This window comes from Geotrypetes seraphini, chromosome 12 (assembly GCF_902459505.1).
Source record: "Geotrypetes seraphini chromosome 12, aGeoSer1.1, whole genome shotgun sequence".
In the NCBI taxonomy this organism is placed as follows: domain Eukaryota; kingdom Metazoa; phylum Chordata; class Amphibia; order Gymnophiona; family Dermophiidae; genus Geotrypetes; species Geotrypetes seraphini.
Window position 1 is genome coordinate 36,632,359 of NC_047095.1, and position 18,604 is coordinate 36,650,962.

At 42.3% G+C, this 18,604-nt stretch overlaps 1 long non-coding RNA gene across 1 annotated transcript in view; it reads left to right on the top strand.

Annotated features, from left to right (window-relative positions):
* The window catches only part of LOC117346399, a 49,083-nt gene that overhangs the window by 22,284 nt on the left and 8,195 nt on the right, over positions 1-18,604 (top strand). Inside the window, exon 2 of the long non-coding RNA XR_004536577.1 lies at positions 15,213-15,364. This is a non-coding gene — a long non-coding RNA (uncharacterized LOC117346399). The remainder of the gene's footprint in view (positions 1-15,212; positions 15,365-18,604) is intronic.

Consider the following 18,604-nt stretch of genomic DNA (forward strand, 5'->3'; position numbering starts at 1 on the left):
CTCCACGGTCCACATGTCTCCTTTTGCCAGACTTCACCTTCGTATTCCTCAATGGACTCTGGCATCCCAATGGAACCAGGATCGGGATTCTCTCTCCCGACGCATTGTCGTGACTCCTTTGTTGAAGTGGTCTCTCCGTGGTGGATGCTTTCTTCCAATCTCTCCAGAGGTTTTCTGTTCCATGCTCCTCCTCCGCAAAAAGTCCTCACGACGGACTCGTCAACCTATGCTTGGGGGGCTCATCTGGACGGTCTGCGCACCCAGGGTCTTTGGTCCCGTGCCAATTGCCTTTGTCACATCAATCTTCTGGAGCTTCGAGTGATTTTCCTCGCTCTGAAAGCCTTTTGTCACCTACTTCGCGACCGGGTGGTGCTAGTTCGCACGGACAACCAGGTTGCCATGTATTATATCAATAAACAGGGGGGCATGGGGTCCAAGTCCCTGTGCCATGAGGTGATGCGGCTCAGGGATTGGGCCATCTGCCGCAACATATTCATTCGAGCTGTCTACATTCAGGGCCAGCAGAACTGTCTGGCAGACGAGTTGAGTTGCCTCCTGCAGCCTCACGAGTGGTCCTCCACTCCGTAACCCTGTGTCAGGTGTTTGCTCGTTGGGAGACTCCGGACATCGATCTGTTCGCGTCCCCCCTCAATCACAAGTTGCCCCATTTCTGCTCCAGGGTCTACACCCCTCTCAGGATCGAGGTGGATGCCTTCCTTCTGGATTGGACGAACGAGTTCCTGTATGCGTTCCCTCCATTCCCTCTGATTCTGAAGACTCTCGTCAAGCTCAAGTCTTCGCATGCCACCATGATTCTGATTGCTCCTCAGTGGCCCCGACAGCCGTGGTTCTTCCTTCTGTTGCAACTCAGTTCCAGGGAGCCTCTTCCTCTGCCTGTTTTTCCTTCTCTGCTTACGCAGAGTCAGGGTTCTCTGCTCCATCCCAACCTTCAGTCTCTGCACTTAACAGCTTGGTTCCTGGAGACTTAATGTCCTCGTTCCAGTTCTCCCAGCCTGTGCTGGATGTCTTGGAAGCGTCACGAAAGGAGTCCACTCGCCAATGTTACCATCAGAAGTGGACCCGCTTTTCTTCCTGGTGTGCTACTCGGCTATCCTGCATTTTTCTGTTGCATTATCTGGGCTCCAGTCCTCTTTGGTTCGAGTCCACCTTAGTGCCATTGGTGCTTTTCATCAGCCGATTGACGGGAAGCCTCTCTCTGTTCTTCCTGTGGTCTCCCACTTCATGAAAGGACTTTTTCACGTTCATCGGCCCCTTAAACCTCCTCCGGTGGTTTGGGATCTTAATGTGGTCATTGCCCAATTGATGAAACCCCCGTTCGAGCCACTAGTGCGGGCTCACTTAAAGTATCTTACTTGGAAAGTTGTGTTTCTTATTGCTCTCACTTCTGCCCGTCAGGTCAGGGAGCTTCAAGCCTTGGTAGCGGACCCACCTTTCACTGTCTTCCATCACGGTAAGGTGGTTCTCCGTACCCATCCTAAGTTCTTGCCTAAGATTGTTTCTGATTTTCACATCAACCAATCTATTTTTCTTCCTTTTTTTTTTCCTAAGCCCCATTCTCACCCTGGGGAAGTAGCTCTACATTCTCTTGATTGTAAGCGTGCGCTGGCCTTCTACTTGAAGCGCACCGCTCATCATCGTTCTACTCTCCAGCTGTTCCTTTCAATCCTAATCGCTTGGGTCGCTCTGTCTCTAAGCGGACCATTTCTAACTGGATGGCCGCTTGTATTTCTTTCTGTTATGCTCAGGCTGGTCTCTCTCTGCCGGGTCGAGTCACAGGCCACATGGTCAGGGCGATGGCGGCATCTGTTGCTTTCCTCTGCTCCACTCCCATTGAGGAAATCTGTAAGGCTGCCACTTGGTCCTCGGTTCATATGTTCACCTCTCACTACTGTCTGGATGCTTTCTCCAGGCGTGACGGCCACTTTGGTAAGTCAGTTTTGCAGCATCTATTCTCCTAAATTGCCAACTCTTCCTCCATCCCTTTCTGGTTAGCTTGGAGGTCACCAACATGTAGAGAATATGCTGCCTGCTTGTCCTGGAATAAAGCACAGTTACTTACCATAATAGGTGTTATCCAGGGACAGCAGGCAGATATTCTCGCAACCCACCCACCTCCCCGTATTTGGCTTCTTTGCTTGCTATCTGAACTGAGGACACGCTGAGGAGATGCATGCCCTAGGCAGGGCGGGAGGGGCACGCGCGCAAGTCTGCTTGCGAAAACGTCCGCTAGGGGGCTCTGTCGGCGACGTCACCCACAAGTAGAGAATATCTATCTGCCTGCTGTCCCTGGATAACACCTGTTACGGTAAGTAACTGTGCTTTACTGTCTTTCAGTGGCACAGACCTCACACAGAAGCTGGTTCTCAGATAGGTGAATTTATTATAAAGAAAAAAGCAGCTTACAGAAATAATGATCAGATCTAGCAATCTATGTCGAGTAGATAGTGAAACATCTGCAGACTGTGACACTCCCCTTGCTGCTCTAAGTTCCTCTTTGCAACTACTTTTATCCTTTATAAATCCATTATACTAGTGATAGGCTAATATGATTGGCAGCTATCTTAATATCTTAATTACTATTTTAATTGATTGGCTATAGATGATTTATCCCCTCTTCTACAAAGCCGTGCTAGCGGCTGCCACATGGTAATGGCCCCGAAGCCCATAGAGAATTAAAGGGCTTCGGGGTTGTTGCCGAGCGGCTTTGTAGAAGAGGGGGTTACTCTCTTAATTGGCTATTCCCTTTACTGACGTATATCATTAGCATTTACGTATGCAATTTCCAAACTTGGGGTTGTGGCCAAAACCACCTACCTTATCTGTCCTCAGCAGCCTGTCTTTGGGGGCTTTTCACTAAAGCCATCTGTGCATGACCTCTGTCTTTCCCAAGCGCCCCCCCCCCCCCCACACACACACACACACACACACACTCTCTCCCAGTTCCCCATTCTCCTGTGCATAAGTGCTAGCCAGCTGGTGGCCAAGTTTCCATGGGCCAAGTTTCCATAAGGCAAGGCATCTATTCCTGCCTTTCTGTGCTGGTCTCAAGTGTTTTCTGATGCCCACTGATGCTATACAAATGTCCTCAAGCGCTTACTCTGAAATTGCCCCATCTGTGGCTTGGAAACTCAGTAAGACAAGGCTGCTAGAAGTTTGCTAATTCACAGAGTCCATGTTTCCATTTTTGCTTTTCCTTACTTGACCAGGCCTGATCCTTTACAGGGGATTTAGGAGCCAATGCAGGTGGGTCTCACATCTGCATCCCATAGATGGTCCATTTCAGCCTTTCTGCTGGGCAATAGCAAATTGCTCTGCTTTTTTGTGTGCCTGCTTATCTCGATAGCCAGTCCAGTCTGTAGGAAACTGCCACATAATTCAGAGAAACAGCATCTTGAGAGAAACAGCTTCTGTGCTTGCAGATTCACAGTGTTTGAGAGATGGCCTGTTAAAATTGAAATTACACAGAAACCATTTTAGCTCAGCTTGGCCTGTTTTCTGTCTTCTAGCCTTATAGCCAGGGTCTGATGAGAGGCGGTCTCACAGGGGTTTTCCTCAAAACCTTACCCTAACACTAGATAGCAACTGACTGTTTTAAGTGTAGTGGAGGGGGTTTCCCCCCCACCCCACCCCCCTCAAAAAAGGGTAAAAAATGGTTAGGTCTCAGTGCAGTACGTGCTGGCGCGCAAATGTCCAGCACGCCATTGTCAGCGCACCATTGTCCTGTGCACATTTGATGGGTCACCATTTCCTCTGTCTACTATTGTTATATAAGAACATAAGAATAGCCTTACTGGATCAGACCATTGGTCCATCTAGCCCAGTATCCCATCTTCATAGAGGCCAATCCAAGTCACAAGTACCTGCCAAAAACCCAAATAGTATCAGCATTCCATGCCACTGATCCAGGGCGAGCAGTGGCTTCTCCCATGTCTGTCTTAACAGCAGTTTATGGACTTTTCCTCCAGGAACTTGTCCAAATTTTTTATTTAAAACAAAAAAAAAAAAACAGCCCAGCTACATTAACCACTCTTACCACATCCTCTGGCAGCACATTCCAGAGCTTAACTATTCTCATGAGTGAAAAAATATTTCCTCCTATTGGTTTTAAAACTATTACTCTGTAACTTCATCGAGTGTCCCCTAGTGTTTGTAAATCTTGATGCAGTAAAATATTGATCCAACTGCTTAAAAATTTCTATTTGTTTATGTGCTGCCTGTATCCTAAATTTTGATCACACTGTCAGATCCATTGTATGCAAATTTAATATATACAGATATATTACATTACATTACATTACAGATTTCTATTCCGCCATTACCTTTCGGTTCAAAGCGGATTACAAAAAGAGTTATGGAAGAAGGGTTACAACGTTAGATCAGAGAAGGTTTCCAAGAGAGGGAAAAGTAGGATCTGGGGTTAGGGAGGGGATGGTAAGAGGGGGGTTAAGCTTTATCTTGGTATTAAGCTTTATTAAGGGATTTCTTGAAGAGTATAGTTTTTATTTCCTTTCTGAACATCTTGTAGTCTGGGGTTGTTGTCAATAGGTTGGAGACTTGGTTGTCTATTTTTTATTTATTTAAAAAATTTCTATACCATTTAGAACTAAAGCGGTTTACATGAATTACATACATAAATTATAAAAGAACATAATAAAACAAACAAACAATCCTAAAAAACCTATCTGCAAAATCCTATATATATTCAGTGTGGTAAACCTGACTAGCTAAATGTGCCTCCAAGAGAGGTTTGAGGAGCATTGCAGTAACGTATTGTCGTAGAAAATGCAGATATACTTATCACATCTCAAAAAGTAGATCCATCCCTTACTTTCACTCCCAGTGATAAATGATGGCTTCCCCAAGTCTACCTAGCTAATAGTTGCTTATAAGGTTTTTCATGGGTATAGTATGAGCCCCAATGCCACATTCCAATGATTGGCCTCATGTGTTGTTGGCACCATGGAGCTGAAGAACCATGATGCTGCCAGAACAGATGTGCAGGGAAGGTTCAGGCTGGCCTAACCAAAGTTTTTAATACCTAGGGTAAGAGTTGGCATCTTCTCTCCCTGCTCGCTCTTTTTCTCTCGCATCCCCTTCAATCTATCCATCTGTTTCTTCTCCACCATCATATTCAACATTTCTTCCTCTCATCTTTCTATTCCCCATGCATCTCTACCTCACTCCTCTCTCGCTCTCTCTTTCTACGCCCTCTAAACATTACACCAGGAAAGCAGACTGTCGTGTGTTTCTCTTTTTAATTTATGTTCACTTATGTCTCTTGTATTATTTTTAAGCTGAACTAATCAGAACTTTAGCCAGGATCTGGGTTAGAGAATAAACGTTAGTACTGTAGTTTCTTTTGATGTTGAACCAGCTACAGTTTTGCAAACAATTCAAATTCTCTTCCAAGCAAGAGTGATTTACACAACTGAATTTAAGGGAAAATGTTTTTGTTTTTTTCTTCTTCTTCTTCTTTGTGGGTAGCATATTTTCAAGAGCCAAGAATATTTTTTGTTGGCTATGTCTGTTCTTTTATCAGCCTTGACCGCCCAAAGTATACAGATGAGGTTATAGGGATTGTGGTCTTAGGCTTTTCTATAAATTTGGTTCACAGAACAGATTTTTATGTGGCATAATTTATTCTTATCTTCTCAACTTCTTTAGATCAAATATAAGATATCAGTCATGAACAGAGGATGATTCCTTTTAGCTGAAACTTAGAACCAGTATAACACGAGGTTAATACTCTGCCTCTCAGCCCCTTGAGGACATGAAACTATTTAGATTCTGGCCAACTGAGATGAGTAAACTAGGGAAATTGAAGGTGAGAAGGCTGTAGATAGAAGCATTCAGCAAGTATTCACCATTTGGTCTCATGATTGTCATGGAGTAAAAAAGGCAGAGATAAATCAAAAGTCTTCAAAAATATGTCTATCAAGAGAAAGAAATCTGACCCTGGAAAGTCCTTGTGTGCCGGGGGGTGGGGGGAGGGAGAGAGAGAGAGAGAGCTTGATTTAGAGAAGGAGTGGGATGGTTTGCAATTATTTTATACTATTTTAGAATCATCCAGTCTGCCCATACCCAGTAACCATTATCTCTTCCTATCTCTAAGATGGTGGCAAGTCAAATGCGCATAAGACAAACGCACGCAGACAAATGTGCGAAGACAAGTGAGCGCAAGACATTTGAGCGCAACGACAATTGAGCCCAATGACAATTGAGCGCAAGACCAAATGAGCGGAAGGACAAATCAGCGCAATGACAATCACGCGCACATTCACGTTACTATGGTTACGTTAGCTCCTTTTTTATGTGCTCAGAACAGCCCGCCTTCATTTCACTATCCTCTTTGTGAATGGTTACGTTTTCTCATTTTATACGTGCTCGGAACAGTCCACCCTCCTTTCACTAGCATCTTTGTGATTGGTTACGTTTGCTCCTTTTATTTTTGCTCAGAACAGTCCACCTTCCTTTCGCTGCTTGACTGTGTCCATTATAGGTCTGGTCTAGAACTTGCTCTATAACAGGTATTTCTCTTGCGCGGATTTCACTCACTTTTGGTGAGAGTGACACTACTTCCAAATTTGGATTTCACTCGCTTTTGGTGAGAGCAACACTACTTCCAAATTTCTTCATTTGCAAGGTATGTTTATATTTTCATTTGCTAACTTTTTATATGAGATGCGCGCAACAGAATCGCTAGATAAGTGAGGATATAAGAAAACGCTGTGTAGCTCAAGTTTCGCTCAAAGTCTTGGCTCACTTGTCTTGCACTCACTTGTCTGCTCTCAGTTGTCTTGGCTCACTTATCTTGCGCTCACTTGTCTTCACACTCACTTGTCTTCACGCTCACTTGTCTTCACGCTCATTTGTCTGCTCCCATTTGTCCGCACGCTTATGTCTTGGAGCTGTAATCTTGCGCTCACTTATCTTGCGCTCACTTGTCTTTGCGCTCATTTGTCTGCTTCCATTTGTCCGCGCGCTTATGTCTTGTGTGCATCTGACTTTGAACCCTCTAAGAGATCCCACGTGACCATCCCAGACTTTCTTGAAATCAGACACAGTCTCTGTCTCCACCTCCTCTACCGGGAGACTATTCTACGCATCTACCATCCTTTCTGTAAAAAAAAGTGTTTCCTTAGATTACTCCTTAAAAAGGTGAATCAGAAATATTAGTAAAGGAGAAAATCATCCATACTATTAAAAAGTTTTCTCTCCTCATTTTACTAGTCTTCAGCCAATTCATGACCAAAAAATGTTTAGAAACAACAGTGAAGAAGGAAAACAGATGCTATAGTCCACAGGTGCCCACACTTTTTGGGTTTGCGAGCTACTTTTAAAATGACCAAGTCAAAATGATCTACCAACAATAAATTTTTTTTTTAAAAAACACAAAGCATACTGTACACAGAGAAAATGTTAATTATCATTTATATTCCGGGGTTTTTTCAAAGAGGTCAAGGCAGATGATTCTAAGCAATCACCTCAGTAACAACCATACAAAAATAGACAAATATACCCCCCTCCCATTTTACTAAACCGCGATAGCAATTTTTAGCGCATGGAGCTGCGCTGAATGTCCCGCGCTACTCTCGACGCGCATAGGCTCCCTGCGCTAAAAACCGCTTTTGCGGTTTAGTAAAAGGGAGCCATAGTGGAAAATATAGACAGCAGATATAAATTCTCAAAACGGACACATTTTGATCACTAAATTGAAAATAAAACTATTTATCCTACCTTTATTGTCTGGTGATTTCATGAGTCTCTGGTTGTACTTTCTTCTTCTGACTATCCAATATTTCTTCCCTTCTTTCAGCCTCCTGTATGCTTCCTCTCCTCCAGACCTCATTCTCTCCCCCAACTTTTTTCTTTCTATCTCCCTGCCCCCTTCTTTCTTTTTGACTCCCTGTTCCCCCTTTCTTTCCGTTTCCCTTCTTTCTTTGTCTCTTTGCCCCCCTCTTCTTTCTATCTCCCTGCATGCCCCTTTTCTTTCTTTCTCCCTGCCCTCCCCCAAGCCACTAGGTTTTCTACCACCGCCAGCATCGGGGAACAGGCCCTCAAGCCACTAGGTTTGCCGTCGCCGCCATCAGGGAATAGGCCCCCAAATCAATGCCGCCCCAAGCTCTCCCTGTTGAAGCGTCACGCTGACCAGCATTCCACTCCCCGACGTCAATTCTGACGTCGGAGAGGAGTTCCAGGCCATCCGGGCAGCGATTGGCTGGCCCAGAACTTCCTCTCCGACATCAGAATTGATGTCAGGGAGCGGAATGCTTGTCGGTCCGACGCTTCTGGAGGGAGGGTGGTGGGGGACGTCAGGGAGATGAAGGCTGATCAGCCCGGTAGATCGGGACGGCAACACGAGTCTATCACGGAGTCCGGGATGGGCTCTGCGATCGACTCGTGTTGCCTTCCCGATCTACCGGTCGATCACGATTTACATATTGGGCACCCCTGCTATAGTCTATACCAGTGGTCTCAAACTCAAACCCTGTGCAGGGCCACATTTTGGATTTGTAGTTACTTGGAGGGCCTCAGAAAAAAATAGTTAATGTCTTATTAAAGAAATGACAATTTTGCATGATGTAAAACTCTTTATAGTTTATAATTCTTTCCTTTTATATAAGTCTTAATAATAATATTGTAATTTATAGCTAAAGAGACATATGATCAAGAAACTGTTTTATTTTACTTTTGTGATTATGATAAACATACTGAGGGCTTCAAAATAGTACCTAGCGGGGTGCATGTAGCCCCCGGGCTGCGAGTTTGAGGCCACAGGTCTTTACCATTTCTTTAAGCCTCTCCAAGTTCTAGAAATCTCTGGGTAAAACTAACATAACATAACATAGATTCTTATATACCGCAACGACCTCACCTGTGCAGTGAAAAGAGATCTCCAGAATATGGGGAGGGCTTAAGTACATAATATGGTGCCATTGTCATGGGGCTCAGCCTGGGAAATGTGAACCCCAATGCCAAGAACATGTTCAGGCTAGAGATGTTCTTCTGCCAGACCAATCCACTTTCTCCATAGTTAGGGCTGTCAAGTGCTGGTTGTCTACAGGACTTAACCACAGAAAGCCAAGTAACAAGTCTTCAAAGAATAAGAAGCTGAAAAGTCAATCTGATAAGAATCTGATTAAGCAGGACACCCATCAAGGATACAGGAAGTGACCAATCTTAGCAACATGTAGGTTGAAGGGCTGAGAATATACAGTAAATATATATATGTTTGTCGGGTTTTCTATTCCACCTTTGCCTATTCAGTTCAATGTCGGATTACATTAGAAGAGGATGGGTAAATTACCCAGGAAGTTACAATGAACAGTTTGACGTGGAAATTCAATAGGGTTGCTAGTACAGGTAGATCAATGTAGCATAGGTAGAAGTATAGCATAGTTACAAGTACAAGTTAGTCATCGTTGGCTCGTTATGTCTCAGGGGTTGCATCAGGCAGTTTAGAAATGGGCTTTTACACTTACCATTTCAGTTACTTCAGGGTTGGCTCCCTTTCTTGGTACAGAAATGCTTTTTAAAAAGCTTTCTGAATTTGAGGTAGTGGTCACAGGATCATAGTGTAAATGGTAATTGGTTCCAGCATTTTGCTAATTCATACTGGATGAATAAGGTGATTTGCCTGGTAGACTTTATTTTGTATAGTTTATACGTATTGTGAAATGTAGTTAATAGCAGAGGCTCATTCAAACTGCATCCGACAGAAGTATTGACATCACTAAGAACATGTAGAAAATCATAACAATAATGAAAATACGGAGAAAAATAAACCTCAATTGTGAGAGGTTGGGACTACACAAGTACCCAGCCCTCAACACATCATCACAGGTTTATAAAAAAACTCCGTTTACGATTATATAGACAAAATTTTCATTCATTCAAATCTCTTTTTTCCAAATTATTTTTTAGAGGATTTAAATGTAGATAAAGCAATTGTCAGAAGTTAAGTTTGGGGTTCATATCAGTAAATTTTGACATTCTGACAATTGCTTTATCTACATTTAAATCCTCTAAAAAATAATTTGGAAAAAAGAGATTTGAATGAATGAAAATTTTGTCTATATAATCGTAAACGGAGTTTTTTTATAAACCTGTGATGATGTGTTGAGGGCTGGGTACTTGTGTAGTCCCAACCTCTCACAATTGAGGTTTATTTTTCTCCGTATTTTCATTATTGTTATGATTTTCTACATGTTCTTAGTGATGTCAATACTTCTGTCGGATGCAGTTTGAATGAGCCTCTGCTATTAACTACATTTCACAATACGTATAAACTATACATATATTGATTATTACGATTGTATTCCAGAAAAATTGCTAGTTGTAAGACTTTATTTTGTTACATGCTGGGAATTTTAAGTGGAAAAGATTTCTTTTAGAATATCTGTTGGAGATACCCTGGAGAAGGATCTTAAAGGCAGTGATGCCTAATTTAAACTTGATCCATGCGGTTATGGGCAGCCAATGTAGTTTCATGTTGTAGGTGTTCCGATTTCCATAGACCATATATGAGTCTTACTGCTGCATTTTGAGCTAGTTGTAGACAAGATAGCAATGTTTTAGAGTAAAGAACTAGTGTTACATTACAGTAGTCTAGTTGGGATAGGATTAGGGATTACAGTACAATTTGGAAGGACTGTTTCAAGGTATTTTCTTATGGATCTTAGCTTTTTCATCACAAGAAAAGATTGTTTTATTATTGATTGTACATAGCTTTTCATGGTCATCAATTTCTACTCCTAAGATTTGGGATTGTAGTTCTAATGGAAAGATTATATATATTCTTGACAGGAAACAATATGGCCACTAACAGGAAACCTGGGACGGAATTTTCATGGTCATCAATTTCTACTCCTAAGATTTGGGATTGTAGTTCTAATGGAAAGAATATATATATTCTTGACAGGAAACAATATGGCCACTAACAGGAAACCTGGGACAGAATTTAGGAGGCATGAACTGCCTATCAGAACCTTACTATTTGGCATACACCAAATTCTATAAAGGTGCCAAAATGACAGAAGCATGCTAATTGGGTTTCTGTAAAACCAACTTGCCCATTGTGCCCATTTTTTCACATCAAAAAGGAGACATGGATGGGGCAGAGAATGAGCGGAGTGGGACATTCCTTGGATTGTGGCATGGAAATCATATTCTGTACCTGACACGGATCGTGATGACACCAAACTTTTGTGCCAACGATGACCTACAATAATCAGCATTCACGTCCAGTTGCATTTGTCTTCTGAGATTCAGAGTGTATTGTTGTGCTCTATTGTGTTTTCTGGCAAAATTTATTGATTTTGGTGTGCTCTCTGACCAGGGTTACCATGGTTCCAGAAAAAGGAGGATGGATTCAGACATCTGGGTTTTACTTCACTGCTTTCAATGGAAGTAAGACCTGAGTGTCATATATGCTTCAGAGGGTAGAAATATATCTGTTTTATTGCTTTCTACTGTATGTAACCTATTTTTTTTTTTTAAACCCTTTCTGTTGCCAGAATCCTTTGAGTAGGCCCATAAGAGCGGAGCAAAGGCCTGTACTCTATCAGTTTATTTTCAGTACTGTGACTGCAATGCTCTAGGATTCATTTATCAAGTGGTGTAAGTGGGAGCTCATCTAGTAATGTTCTATGCTACTTATGATGCATTGTATTGATCTAGAAGGACTGTAGTATTTCCAAGAGGCAGAAAAGCCAGCATATTTGGCACTGAACTTTCTGGTTTCCTAATGAATCATTTAGCATACTTGTTGTCTCCCATTCTTCAATGTCTCTATATTTTTGCTTTACTTTGAAAGATTGCCTTATTGTGGAACTTGTAAAAGAAGCACTTAAGCTGCGTGTTAAATCATCTCAGCAAGAGTCCACCGAGCTAAAATTAGTATATTTTCAAAAGGAGTAGATTAGCACATTATAGATGCAAAAAATTAACTAGTCGGTAGGCGCCTACCACTTCAAGGTACTCTGTTTGGCAATAGTCCCGAATGCTTTCCCCCTCTTTTACAAAGGTGCGCTAAGCTTTTTAGCACGTGCTAAACACACACTAAATGCTAACACATGCGTGTTATCCTATGGATGCTTCTAGCGGTTAGCACATACGTTGATTTACTGCACGCTAAATCCGTGCTAAAACGCTTGAGCGCCCATTTGTAAAAGAGGGCCTTTGTGTAGATATTTATGCTGCATTATTTTCCTACAAAATGTCCTTCCTACCAGAAGTTACAGGAAGCGAGATCTTAGGTCAAGAGATGTGCTATTTAAAAATTGCATAGCCAAACTTATTGTGGGCTTTTTTGCATAGTTTGCTTTTACTTTTGTCCCAGAGTTAAATATGGGAAGCAGTCAATGCTTTCTTTTTTTTTTTCTTCCATCTCTTTACGATGAATAGAGTTGCATAACTTTGAAATAATGGGCTGTTCTGTTGTGTTGCAGACATTTTGATGATAAGACGTTTATAGCTTGCCAAATTCCATATATTTCTTCCTGGAAACATATGATTTCAACCTGGAGCAGACAACAAATACATACATTTATGTACGCAACTCTGCCATGCTTATGATTTTACCCGCAGCTTTACATTACAGACCTCAAAACCAAAACAAATTGATTGGAATAGCTATTACGTATCAGAGCACTATAACAAAGGAATGAAAAGGAAGATCACAGTACACAGGGTTTTTTGGATTTTTTTTTTTTTTTTTTTTTTTTTTTTTTAATAAAAAAGGACTTATTTTCATCAGGGAAATTGAAAACTATTTGAGCAGGAGCCCTTGGATCTGAAAATGCAGACAGCCAGGACAACACTAGGCACATGGAAACTTTTAGTCATTTCAACAGAATATCTTTTACAGTTTCAGTGACTGCTTTATTTGGTTGCTAATTCTCTGAGATATTAGAAAATATGATCTAAGTTCTAAACTTCCCAAATTTGTTTTTGCTCATCCATACAACCCTTAAAAATAACGATGTACAAAAAAGCCCTACCTCTTCCCCTAGGGCAGTGTTTCGCAGAATGCACCGCGGCATACCAGTGTACCTCCTGAGATTTCAGGTGTGCCGCCGCACTGGGGAGGAGGAGAGGCGCTGGTGCCGGCTGACTGCCTACAGGACATGCCTCTAGCGGCGAGAAGTACATCCTGTAGAAAGTCAGCCAGAGCCAGCTTCTCTCTAGCCCCTTCAGACAGGCCCCCCTGCTGACACTCCCCACTGGCATCTCGGGGGCCTGTCTAAAGGGCCTTCGTGCATGTGCAGATGTCGATGTGATGACATCATCACAGTGACGCCCACGCACTTCCGGGTGCCTCAAGCTGCGGCCACTACCTTTATTGTGCCACACAGCTCGAGAAAGATTGCGGGACACTGTCCTAGGGGGTCCTCCCCACCCCCACCCATATAAAACAATTCTGTTCTCACAGTTTACAAATGTGTATATTCAAGTAGAAAGCATAATATATGGCAAGAGTTTTCCTATCTGAAGCTGGCCTGGTTGTTCTAATGCAGTGGCCTCAAACCCTTTGCAGGGCCACATTTTGGATTTGTAGGTACTTGGAGAAAAAAGTAGTTAATGTCATTAAAGAAATGACAATTTTGCATGAGGTAAAACTCTTTATAGTTTATAAATCTTTCCTTTTGGCTAAGTCTTAATAATAATATTGTAATTTATAGCTAAAGAGATATGATCAAGAAACTGTTTTATTTTACTTTTGTGATTATGATAAACATACCGAGGGCCTCAAAATAGTACCTGGCGGGCCGCATGTGGCCCCTGGGCCGCGAGTTTGAGACCACTGCTCTAATGAATCTTCAGTGTTCCTGTAAAGTGCTGTATTCTCTGTGCAGCACTCTGAATATGTTTACTTGTAGGACTAGTAAGAATAGAGTTGCATAGACTAGTAAGAATAGACTAGTAAGAAAAGATAATAAAACCAAATATTGGGGACTGCAATGAGTAAGTCACATAGAAAAAGTAGCATATTCCAGAGGGTACATTTCAGCCCCAGCCTTGTTTCTGTTTTCTTTGCTTAAAAGGAAAGGAATTTTTGTAGTTTTACAACCACAAGCAAAGCAAATTTTGCTTGCAAATGTGGCACAACAAGGTTAGAGAATCTCTCAGCGATTATAGAGAATCGCTCGGCGTGATCATTTTAATATTAATTACCTGTAGGTAGATTTATGGATATGACAAAGTTAGTGTAACGTAAAAGAAGTCACATGTACATATCTCGTATCTAGGATACACCATAAACACCTTTCTGGATTCAGCAATCTTTGCCTACTTATACGAAACAGAACAAGGCTATATGAAATATTTTATTATAGACATACAAAAATATAATTCATAAGCCAGCAGTAAATAATAACTAATTATTGTTCACAAAATATCCGAATACATAATGAAACTTAGTACATAATTATCACACAACTTTTGCTAGATAAATAAGTAACTAATTTTTACACACACTAGATAATTCCTTATAAAAATAATTCCTGATTAGCAGCAATCTAAAAATAGCTTATCACCCCAGGAACTTCACTTCCTTATCCCAAACAATAGAATTTTGATAATTTCCTTTGTTCTCACCATCAGATTAGGCCTTAGCAAACTCAGGAAGATGGACGTCGTCTTCTTCTCAGCGCGGAGGATATGAATTCTCTTGATTAGGAATAAGTCCATCGGTCACTGGAACAGCTGTAAATTAGGTTGTCAGCAACAGTTTCCTTATGTGATGAAAAACCAGATCTGTTTCAAAAGCAGTCCTGTATTTTCACTCTCCTCAGAGAGCTAAGTCACAAGAGGTACTTTTCAGTTTTTAATTATTATAGAAGATGTGCAGAGAATCCAATGTTAAGATGCAAGCTTCCTTACACTTTAGCACAGAATAAACATAATCAGGCACCTTCTCCTAAGGTTTCGTCAGATGACCCTCTCAGGACCAATCCAGAAACAGAACTTGGATCAATAGCCTTTCTGTGTAAAGTCCGGTACAAGCTGTGAAACAGAGGTGCCTTCGTTATATAAGAACAGCACAGGAGCAGTGCCTCCCCAAGATTCACACAGGCTGAGCATGTAGGCATAGTTGGATGTCCTTGACTAGAATACAGTTCTGGTACATATTCAGAATGCATCAGGCAGGCATAAACAGCAAAGATGATTTCTTCTTTCTCTTCTTGCAGACAATGGTTCATGCTGGAAATATAGTTCAGGCTTAGTGATGTCATAGAGGCCTAACCTTCAGATGTGAAGAAGGAAACACCCCTACAGACCTCATTGTACTATATTTGCATGGCAATATCGGAGACTGCTAGAAAACTTGGAAAAGACCTAGGTAAGCCGTTATGATAATCTGCCGCTAAAATACATGCACGCTAAACTGGCTGGAACCAGTTTAGCGAGCACGTTAAAGGCAGATTTTAGTTTTGAGAATCTGCCCCTAGGTGACTTGCCCAGGGTCACAAGGAACAGCGCAGTGTGCTGAGGCTGTAGCACTAACCACTACACCACACTCTCCTTAAGAAAACAAAGCCCTTTGAGTACTTTGTAATACAATACCATATAATTTCAGTTTATTCATGTCTTTATGCAGGCAAAGCCCACCCCCAGAATGTTACAATAGGCTTCTAATTGTTTATGCAGAAAAAAATACTTTATTAGAAATTTCTTCAAAAATGCAAGAGGATTTTGATGATAGCTTTGGAATATACAGATTGCTCGCTCTCTCTTTGCTTCTGAGGTGCTGTAGCAGATAAGTGGGAAACACAGAGAGATGTCAAATGATGTAAACAGATAAAGAAAGCTTTAATTTATTCTCATATTTCATATTCTGCCCTTAGTCCTCAGGCTTCAGAGCAGTTAATACTCCAAATGTAATAGGACAGAACAGGAGAGGATAATGGTTACAACATAGTTCTTACAAACAGAAGACATCCAGCCAAGAGTGTAAATTATATCTTCAGAGATGCCAAGTCACCCAGTTCCAGACTGGAGATTTAAGAACATTTCTGGCTTTGAATTTCCATCCCAAAGCATTATAGGAATTGTAGCGTCTGATCCTGTCCATTGAAATCAAGTCCTATAATGCATCATGATGGGGTGATCAAAAATCCAGGACTGTCCCAAAATCTCCAGCCTGGATCTGGGTTAACTGTATATCTCAGACTCCATCATCCCCCAAAGCTTTAGGTTTAGGACCCTGCTTAAACTTGCAATATGAGGGTTCAGCTTACAAATTAGAGGGGAGAGGGCAAGGAAAAAGAAAGAAGAGCATCAAGTAGCCTCATCTCACGCCCAGGAAAAAGTGGGGGGATGGTGAGATGATAGATTCTCTTGTGATCTGGAGGGTATGGTGGAATACAGAGGAATATTGTCATTAGATTTCTCCCTCTCATCTCTCTCTTCCCCATGCATCTCTATCTCACTCTTCTCCCACCATGTCCAATAATTCTCACTCCCTCCCTATGCCCAACAATTCTCTTTCTTCATTTCCCCACATGCACCATCTCTTTTCTTGCTCATTCAGACACTCATAATCAACAATTCTCGCTTTCTATTCCCTCCCCCACCTCAGCATTTCTTCCCTCACTCCCTCAATTCTTCCATCATATGTCCCAAGTTCATGCTCCCCACCCTTCCTCCATTCTGTGTCCCAAGTTCATGCCCCTTCTTCCTTCCTTTCTGCCTTCCATCCTTTGTCCAAAGTTTGTGCTCCCTCTTTCTGTGTCCCAATATGCCCCTCTTCCTCCTTTCTGTGTTCCAATGTGCCCCTCTCCCTCCCTCCCTCCCTCTCCATTTTGTGTCCCAACTTCGTGCCTCTCTCCTATGGGTGTTTACCTATTCTGGCTGGTTCCCTCCTGCTGCCTCCCAGCCACACGTGTTTCTCTTCGCAAAGCCTCAGGCAGCATCTCCTACAAGCGGGCCACAGCTGACCTGGAAGCCATTCTTCTGACATTGGAGGGAGCTTCCTTCTGATATCATAGAGAAGGCTTCTGGATTAACTAAGGGCCATGTGTAGGAGCTGCTGCCCGCGGTTGTGCGAAGAGAAACAAGTGTGGCTAGGAGGCAGCAGGAGGAGGGAGCTGCCAGAACAGAGGTACACACCTGCAGGAGGAGGGGCCCAAACTTGGGACACAGAATGGAGGGAGGGAGAGGGGTGCGATGGGACATGGAAGGGAGGAAGAGGAGTGCTTTGGAACATGGAAGGGACACGCAGGACCCCTGTTCATAACAACAGAAGGAACAAGAAGGGCCCCTGTTCATAACTACAAGTCTGATGTATGTCAAAGTCATAATCCAGGGGCTGCTTGTAGTTTGCATTCTCTTCAGTGATTTCTGTGTAATTCCACTATGGAGAACATTGCTATAATCTAACCTTGAAAAGGTCATGGCATGAAGCATCTGAGTCCAGGGCACAGAAGTTAGACCACGCTACAATTTCAGTCCGCAGGACAAAAAAAAAAGAGGGTGGGATCAAATGGACAAGCAGGAATCTTGAGAGAGTCTGCCAGGGGTATTGTGGTTCATTTAATAGAGGGTTATAACATTTTAATTTGTGCAGGCCAAGAGTCAGCTGCTCACATTACCTAACTTTTTCCTGGACTAAGTTTTCATCCACTCTCTTCCAACCATTGTGCTCTTTTAACCAACAATTGTTGAAAGCAATAAGAATAGGGTGGGTGGCTGGGATCTATAGAGAAAAACAATTGAGTATCATCTGTATAATAATTCCTGAAATATTGCATGTTTATATTAATGTGACAAGCAGACTCCAGAAAATATTAGGACAGGAACTAGCAGAGAACCTTGAGGGACTGTATTTGAGAGAGAAATGGAAAGAGAATTCTAAATTGAACACTGCATGATAGGATCTGTTTGATAGGTAGGAAACATCTATTTGCTCGTTTATATCAACAGAATACAGCAACACGTAAGTGGAGAAGGCAATTTTCAAAAGCAAATTTACCCAGGCAAAATGATCTGACTGAAACTTGTCCTCAAATGCCACAGCTGCAAAGCATGCAGACACTTTTAGTTCATGTCGCTTTGCACGTATTTTCAAAGGGAAACAAAAGCAATCATTTACTCTTTGGAAGCTCCAGAGTTTTTCAGACCTGCGATAACCGATAGGGTTAATCTCCTAAGCAGGATGAGCTGCTGACCTTGCACTAGGAAACCCTTAGGAGCCCATGAAGAGAGGTTCTGCTTGAGAGGCAGTTACAAGTTAATCCAAAGGGTGATTTTTCAGCGGGGATTTACAGCTAATGTGCTGACAGGAAAATGTTACATGGGAACAATCCTTGACAGGAAATGTAAGGGTGATCTCTGTTTGTCCCTCTGCTGAGCTTAACAGTATAGCACGGACAGAATGGCTGGGAGACTGCCAAGATCCTCAAATATGGCAAAGGAAAGCTTTGAGGAAGCAGCCTTGTTCAAATGGTTTTGTAAAGGCAAGGTAAGAAATAATAAAATCTAAATCAAACATAAGAACATAAGAAGTTGCCTCTGCCGGGTCAGACCAAGGGTCCATCGCGCCCAGCAGTCCGCTCCCGCGGCGGCCCATCAGGTCCATGAC